We start from the raw sequence: 6515 nt of genomic DNA on the forward strand, positions 1-6515 counted from the left end.
ATATATATTTGATTTAAACCGTGGCGTACTTTTCGATATACATAAGTACTTTTTGGCATTTATTGGATACTAAGTGATCATATGCATGCGATTGATTACCTCGCTTGACGCAAGCTAAAGCTTCGACGATCAGCTTTTGGTTGACGCCGCATAAATTGGCCATTAAATGCTCGCATTTCTTGTGGCAGTTTACGTCGCACTCTGCAGCCGTTCATCGATGTTTGGTTGTAGATTAAATGTATATACATATTATGTATATGTATGTATGTATGTACGTGGGAACATCGATCGATGTTGTTGATGTTTAAAAAATAAACAAATAAAATTTGTAATTATCTCATACTTGATATGATGTTTTATATGTAGATATGTATGTATGGTTGTATATGTATGTATGTGTATGAACGATAATGAAATGGGATTGGCGAAACTTTGGCACACGAAAGAGTTTAGACATTTGGATTTTTAATAAAGTTTAGGGGATCATCCTTAAAGTGAAAGGTACAATATCGCATACGCAGTGTCTATAGGAGGCGCAACAAACCCAAACACCCGCACCCAAAATGTACTGGAGATATCATGATTTGTCGCGGATTTCAAAGTTTGAGTTTGTACACTAGGCATCAAATGAAAGTATACATTTCACAGTAGTTATTTCAGTGCAGATTTATCATACTTATGTACATATATAGACGTCTGAAGAATAACAAAGACATAAAGGTTTATCATTTTCCAGAAACCGGGCGAAAAATATTAGTTTTTCAATTCCTTTGATGAAATTTCAGGGCTCTATACAACTTTTCTTCTCATAAGGAGCTCAACGCGCATCGAAATTTTGGGTTTGGACCTCCACCGTACTAAGTTTCGCATCTCTTCTTCAGCTCAAATCAGTGCTAAATTTTGAGCTACAAAATACCAAAAGGCAGCTGCGCAAACTTGGAGTCATTTTTCTTAGAGATTCCATCGGAGCTGTTAGAAACTTGCTGCGATGTTTGGCGCAAAGTCTTCGAGTAGTATTTTAAAGCAAAGTTGGAAATACCATTTACAAAATTTAGTTATAAAGCAGAGTTATTTGTTTGTTTTGCGAGTTTATATTTTCATTTGACGCCTTTGGTTTTAGACTCCTTATTTTTAAATTAAAAACAGAAATATTTTTGGTCCGATTTCTGAGAAATATAATATCGTATGAACTAATACTTATTTGTTTTAATAAATCTGCACAGAAATAATAACTGTGAAATTTATAGTTTCGTACAGGGACCGTAACAGTTACCTTTTATTAAAAAAATTGCTATTTAACAATTATTTTTCGACTTTTATTTAAATACTCCATAAATAACCGTTATTTCTGATTTATAAAATCCAAAATAACAATTATTTTTGATTTTTATCTAAATAATTGCAAATAACAGTTGATTGGTTTTTGATTTTTAAAATCAGTCACTGAGCTTTATTTTCTAAATCATACTTATAAAAGTCATTTGTATAAGTCGTAGTAAACTTTTGTTTCCCCAACACCTTCTTAACTGCAAAATATATTAATGACTTTTATATGAATGATTTAAAAAATAAAGCTCAGTGACTGATTTTAAAAATCAAAAACAACTGTTGTTTGCAATTATTTAGATTAAAAAAAAGTCGGTGATTGATTTATATTGATGACTTTTAAAGTAAAAGTCACTGACTGATTTTTATTGATGACTTTTATAGATAAAAGTCTCCAATAACTGTTATCTACATGAAATGAAAAATAATTGTTATTTTTCTTAATTTAGCATACAAATTGCAAATAAAAATTTATTTTCAAATCTGTGTCTCGGTGAAAAGAGAAATCGATTGGCATGTATAACTTAGTTGTAGATCATTTCCCTTATAGTGAATTTTTCCATGACAGTTTTCATCAATAACTGTTATGTTCGGCCCCTGGTTTCGTATGAATGATGTGTAGTGTATACATATACAAGTATGAAACGATTTCTGAAGTACAAGCTTCGTGTTTTTTCAAATAAGCAGCAAAAGAACATTCAACTCGGGTAAAATTTTCTGTTAGCTAAAACATGTGATTATTTAAAGGGGTTTACAAAAAAAAAACAATGGCAATGAGCAATTCTTTTTAAAAAATCCCTAAGCACTTTCCCATCATCTAGTTCACAATAGAGCAGTTTTTTCACTTAACAACACGTATTTTGTAACCGACCTCTCTGAACTCGGATGAATAGCCGAATTTTTGTTGTTGCTTTGCAAGTATTTCGTTACTTTACTGAGTGTTATTTTATAGCTCGGTCGCAAAAGAATGCACCTATAATAAGTAGTTACTCAGATGGAGCAAGCCCTGATTTAATAAATTTAACCCCATCGTTTGGGAGAAATTTGACCCATTCTTAATTTTAGTATGCGGGAACTTGAATAATTTTTTCCCAAATATGTAAATAGAAATACTGTACTCGATAAATTTTGATTGAAGTTGTGCAATAGCTTTAATTAAAAAAACTTAATTTACTAGTAAATTTTACATATTCACACATAGCTAAATTTCATAAAAATTTTATTTCAAATCGGAAATATCTATAAATGCATTTTCTGTTCCTTCACATCGCTATCATGTTACTTGTTTCTTCGCATGGAGATTGGTTGCCTATAAAGCATATACATTCGCATTGCTTTATGTAAATGTAAAGCGTCAAATACTTTATGCTACAAACGCAGCTATGGATGTACCAAAAGTAAAATCAAAGCTTTTCCTCCTTAAATTGTATATTAATTATGCCGAAAAGCAAGGCTATGGCCACAGAGATCCATTGTGATTCTGACGAAAAAATAACCAGACCGCTATTTTTACATTTTGACCACAAAAGCCACTGAATAAAATTTTTGCGAAATCAAGCTTGGAATTACCCCCTGTCGAAACTAATATTATTCAAAAGTTTTAATTAATAAAGTTATTTAATTGAGATAGTTTGAATAACGAAAAATCAAATTATTATGACATTTGAAACATTTTGTTGTGTTCATAACAAATCCATAAAATCTGAAAAAGCGTTTGTAGACTTATTTAAAATTTTTATCAATTTATCAATTTATTAACAAATTCTAACTTACATACATATGTAACTCTTGAATTTGTTGAAATTATCAATGAGTCGTTGAAAAAGTACTGTAAAAAAATATGTTGACAATTATTTTTTGTTTTAAAACACGTTTGAATTAATAAAAATTACATATTTAAGCTACCCTATTCCGATTGTGGCCACAGGGATGGTGGATATCTTTGTTTACAAAAACATATATAACGATCGAAATATATTATAAATTCTGTAGCCAAAGATATCTACATTAATAAAAATCGGCGAATACCTTGCGCTTTTTGTAATTGATTGTTAAATTTTTAACAAATTTGCGCGTGCGTCTTTGAACATGTATGACACACGGCGTATGAGTAACCTTCCGTTCTGGTCATATCTCATACAAATAAGTAGGACTAGGAATCTCATGCAAATGCATGAGTGATGAGATTTCCTTTAAAATGTTATTCAATCGTAAGTGCACATTTTTGCATAGTTTGCAGTAAATGCATGGTTTTACATAATTTGCAAGAAATGCTTGTTTTTATTTATTTACTGCGCATATTTTCGTATAATTTAAAATAAATTCATGTTGTTTTTTGCATATTTTTGCTTTGTTTGATTTACAAACATTTAAATTTAGTGCACCATTTCTTTACCTTTAATTTGAATGCGCAGGAATTAATTAAACTTAGAAATTGTTGGACTGCCTAGAGCTTTAAAATGAAGATATAAATTAGCTTTGCCTCGTTTGACAAAAATAATCTTATTGCCGGCGACTAAAATTGCTCTGGACTTAATAAACCTTTATTTTTTTTAAATTTTTGTTGATTAAATTAATTAGAAAAAAATATATAACACAAATTAAAAAAAAAAATTGTCTAATTGCCGATGACTAATATTACTCTGTAAATAATTTTTTTTCAACTGGTTGGGTTTCTTCCCTTAGTTAAATATTTAAAAAAAAATATATAAAATACAAATAAAAAAAAAAATCTTAATGGCCGATGACTAATATTACACTGGAAATAATGAACGTGTTTTGGTTTCTTTTTTAACTGGTTGAGTTTCTTACCTTAGTTAAAATATTTAAAAAAATAAATAGTAAAAATTTAAAAAATATACATACATATAAAAATAAATAAAAAAATGTAGGGTGTTTTATTCCTGTAACCTCTTCCTGGTAGGCCCGGATATTGCGAGGGTAGCAATTTGCAGGCTAATAAAAGTTTAAATTTTGAAAGAATTCTTAAAATCCCATTATCAATTTTAGCCAAATTCAATGAATTTTAATTTTTTTTGGGACATAAAAGACACCACTTAAAATTATTCAACAACTTCCTTGAACTGTTAATACGTTTAAAGCCGTTAAAACATCAAAACAAAAACAAAAAACAAAATACGTGTCTTCTCGAATATTTTATAATTTTTGGACTCCGACAGACCACGGATTTGTATACCTAGGATAATCAGATCTACCATAAAAACATTTTTTTTTCTGATTATTTCACATTTAGATAGTCAAGCAACAATTTTGGCCACTGTTTCAGTCTTCTGGCGAACTGTTTATTGTAGCAAATGAGCGATATTAATAATTACTTACATATGTACATATGTATGTATGTATATCCGTATATACTCCGTAATCTATCTGGAATTCACCAAGTGGTTACAAACGATCGACATGTCAACAAGTTTCCTTGTTCCTTAGTATTGAGTTTATAAATTACCAATAATCAAAAATTAAATGCAATAAAGAAATTATCTTCATATTAAATGGGTTCACTCGCCGCTAACAGATATCTATTTTCGGTCTTAATGATGCTCTGACTTCAGCCTAATATACATAGGTATGTACTCCCACATCTCAGATTTTCAATTCTTTTCAAGCACTGAAACACAACTTATTTTTATTTATCGATATTTTCACACACGCATATGTACATACATATGTACAAGTATACGTACATATGTACATATATGTGCAAGTGTGTATGCATATAATTAGCCACCGTCATTAAAAAGGATAGAAAAATTCAGCTATAAGCATATTTTTTGCAAGTACAGAGAAGTTTTTTTTTTGGTTTATGTAAAGGGGTTTGAAATTTGGAAGATACCTTTGTGAAATAGTCATTTTAAGGATTTAACGAAATAATGGACTATCGTTAGTATTCATGCTTATCACAATTTTTAAATTTTACCTTTTTTTTCACAAACTAGCCATATTTTATTATTAATCCCCTGTTCCTGCCAAGTCACGAAAGACAAGAGTTTGATAAGTGTTGAGATCTAAAACTATTCAGCTACATAACAAAATTCTCCAGCTGATTATTATGGTCCGTAGATCTATGTGTAGTAAAATTTAACTAAGCAGGTATGTATGTATGTATTTTTTTCATAGAACATTTTATCCTCTTAACACCTACCGCCGGCCAAAAAAATTTCAAATAATTATAGTTTAGAAAACTAAAACCTCCCCATTATAATTGCCATTCGCACTGTCATCAGGTATGTAACTTGAGAATAGAAATCGCTGCATCTTTTAGGCGCCTCAATATTACATAGTTACATCCCGAGTTAAAAGGAAGGTAAGAAGGTAAAAAATGTTTGCGGCACTTAAAGTCAACCCTGATTCTCATAAGCATTTTTTAGACAACTATAATAGAATAACAGGATCTAGTAGCATCTTTTGAATAAGATGTAAAACAAGTCATTTTTAAGACCAAAACTGACGTCAATTCTCACATATAAAAATTCAAGATTATCGTTAATTTCTTCAGGATCCAATGATCGGATTTAAAACAAATTAGTATGGGACCACCAGTGAAGTAACACCTTTCCCTTAAAAAAATTAATACAATTATAGAAATCGGTTAACGTGGTCCAAAGTTATGCGGTAACATACATAAAAAAATATTCCGAAGAATAGATAACCTTCTCGTTTTTGTGAAGTCGGTTGAAAAGCTGAACATTGCTCGTTTGGCACAAAAAGTAAAAATTTGACTTTTACAAGCGTCAGTTACAAAAAAAAAAAGTTTCAAAATACATACAAATTACACAGCGAGTAGCTATAATAAGAAAATTTTCTCAGTTATTTTAAATTTTTTATAGTAGAAATGTGCGGAAATGTTCGACTTTTTGCTTACCTGTGCATTTAGAAAACTTTTCAAAAACAAATACAACCATAAAGAATTTTTATCTGTCGGGATAAAAGAACAGGGTTTAAGCTTTCTTTACATCTCATTAAAAATATGCCATCATATACTGTGTTTATATTACAACAGTTTAAAGTATGTCAATAATTCTTTTTATGACACCTTTAAGTCGAAATATCTCAAAAACTAGAGCCAATCTGAAAATTCTAAGGTCATATACTGACGTTGCGTACAAAAATCTATAGGAATCTGCTCTTATTGACTCTGCCGCCAAATTTTGTTGGCCAGTGTAATGGGT

General features: G+C 30.0%; 1 protein-coding gene across 1 annotated transcript in view; it reads left to right on the plus strand.

Moving 5' to 3' along the window:
• LOC118732446 (putative protein kinase C delta type homolog) overlaps positions 1–6515 on the plus strand; it is a 46702-nt gene that overhangs the window by 29388 nt on the left and 10799 nt on the right. The window lies entirely within an intron of this gene.

This window comes from Rhagoletis pomonella, unplaced genomic scaffold (genome assembly GCF_013731165.1).
Source record: "Rhagoletis pomonella isolate Grant_MI unplaced genomic scaffold, Rhpom_1.0 Rhpom_scaffold_00002, whole genome shotgun sequence".
NCBI classification, from domain to species: Eukaryota; Metazoa; Arthropoda; class Insecta; order Diptera; family Tephritidae; genus Rhagoletis; species Rhagoletis pomonella.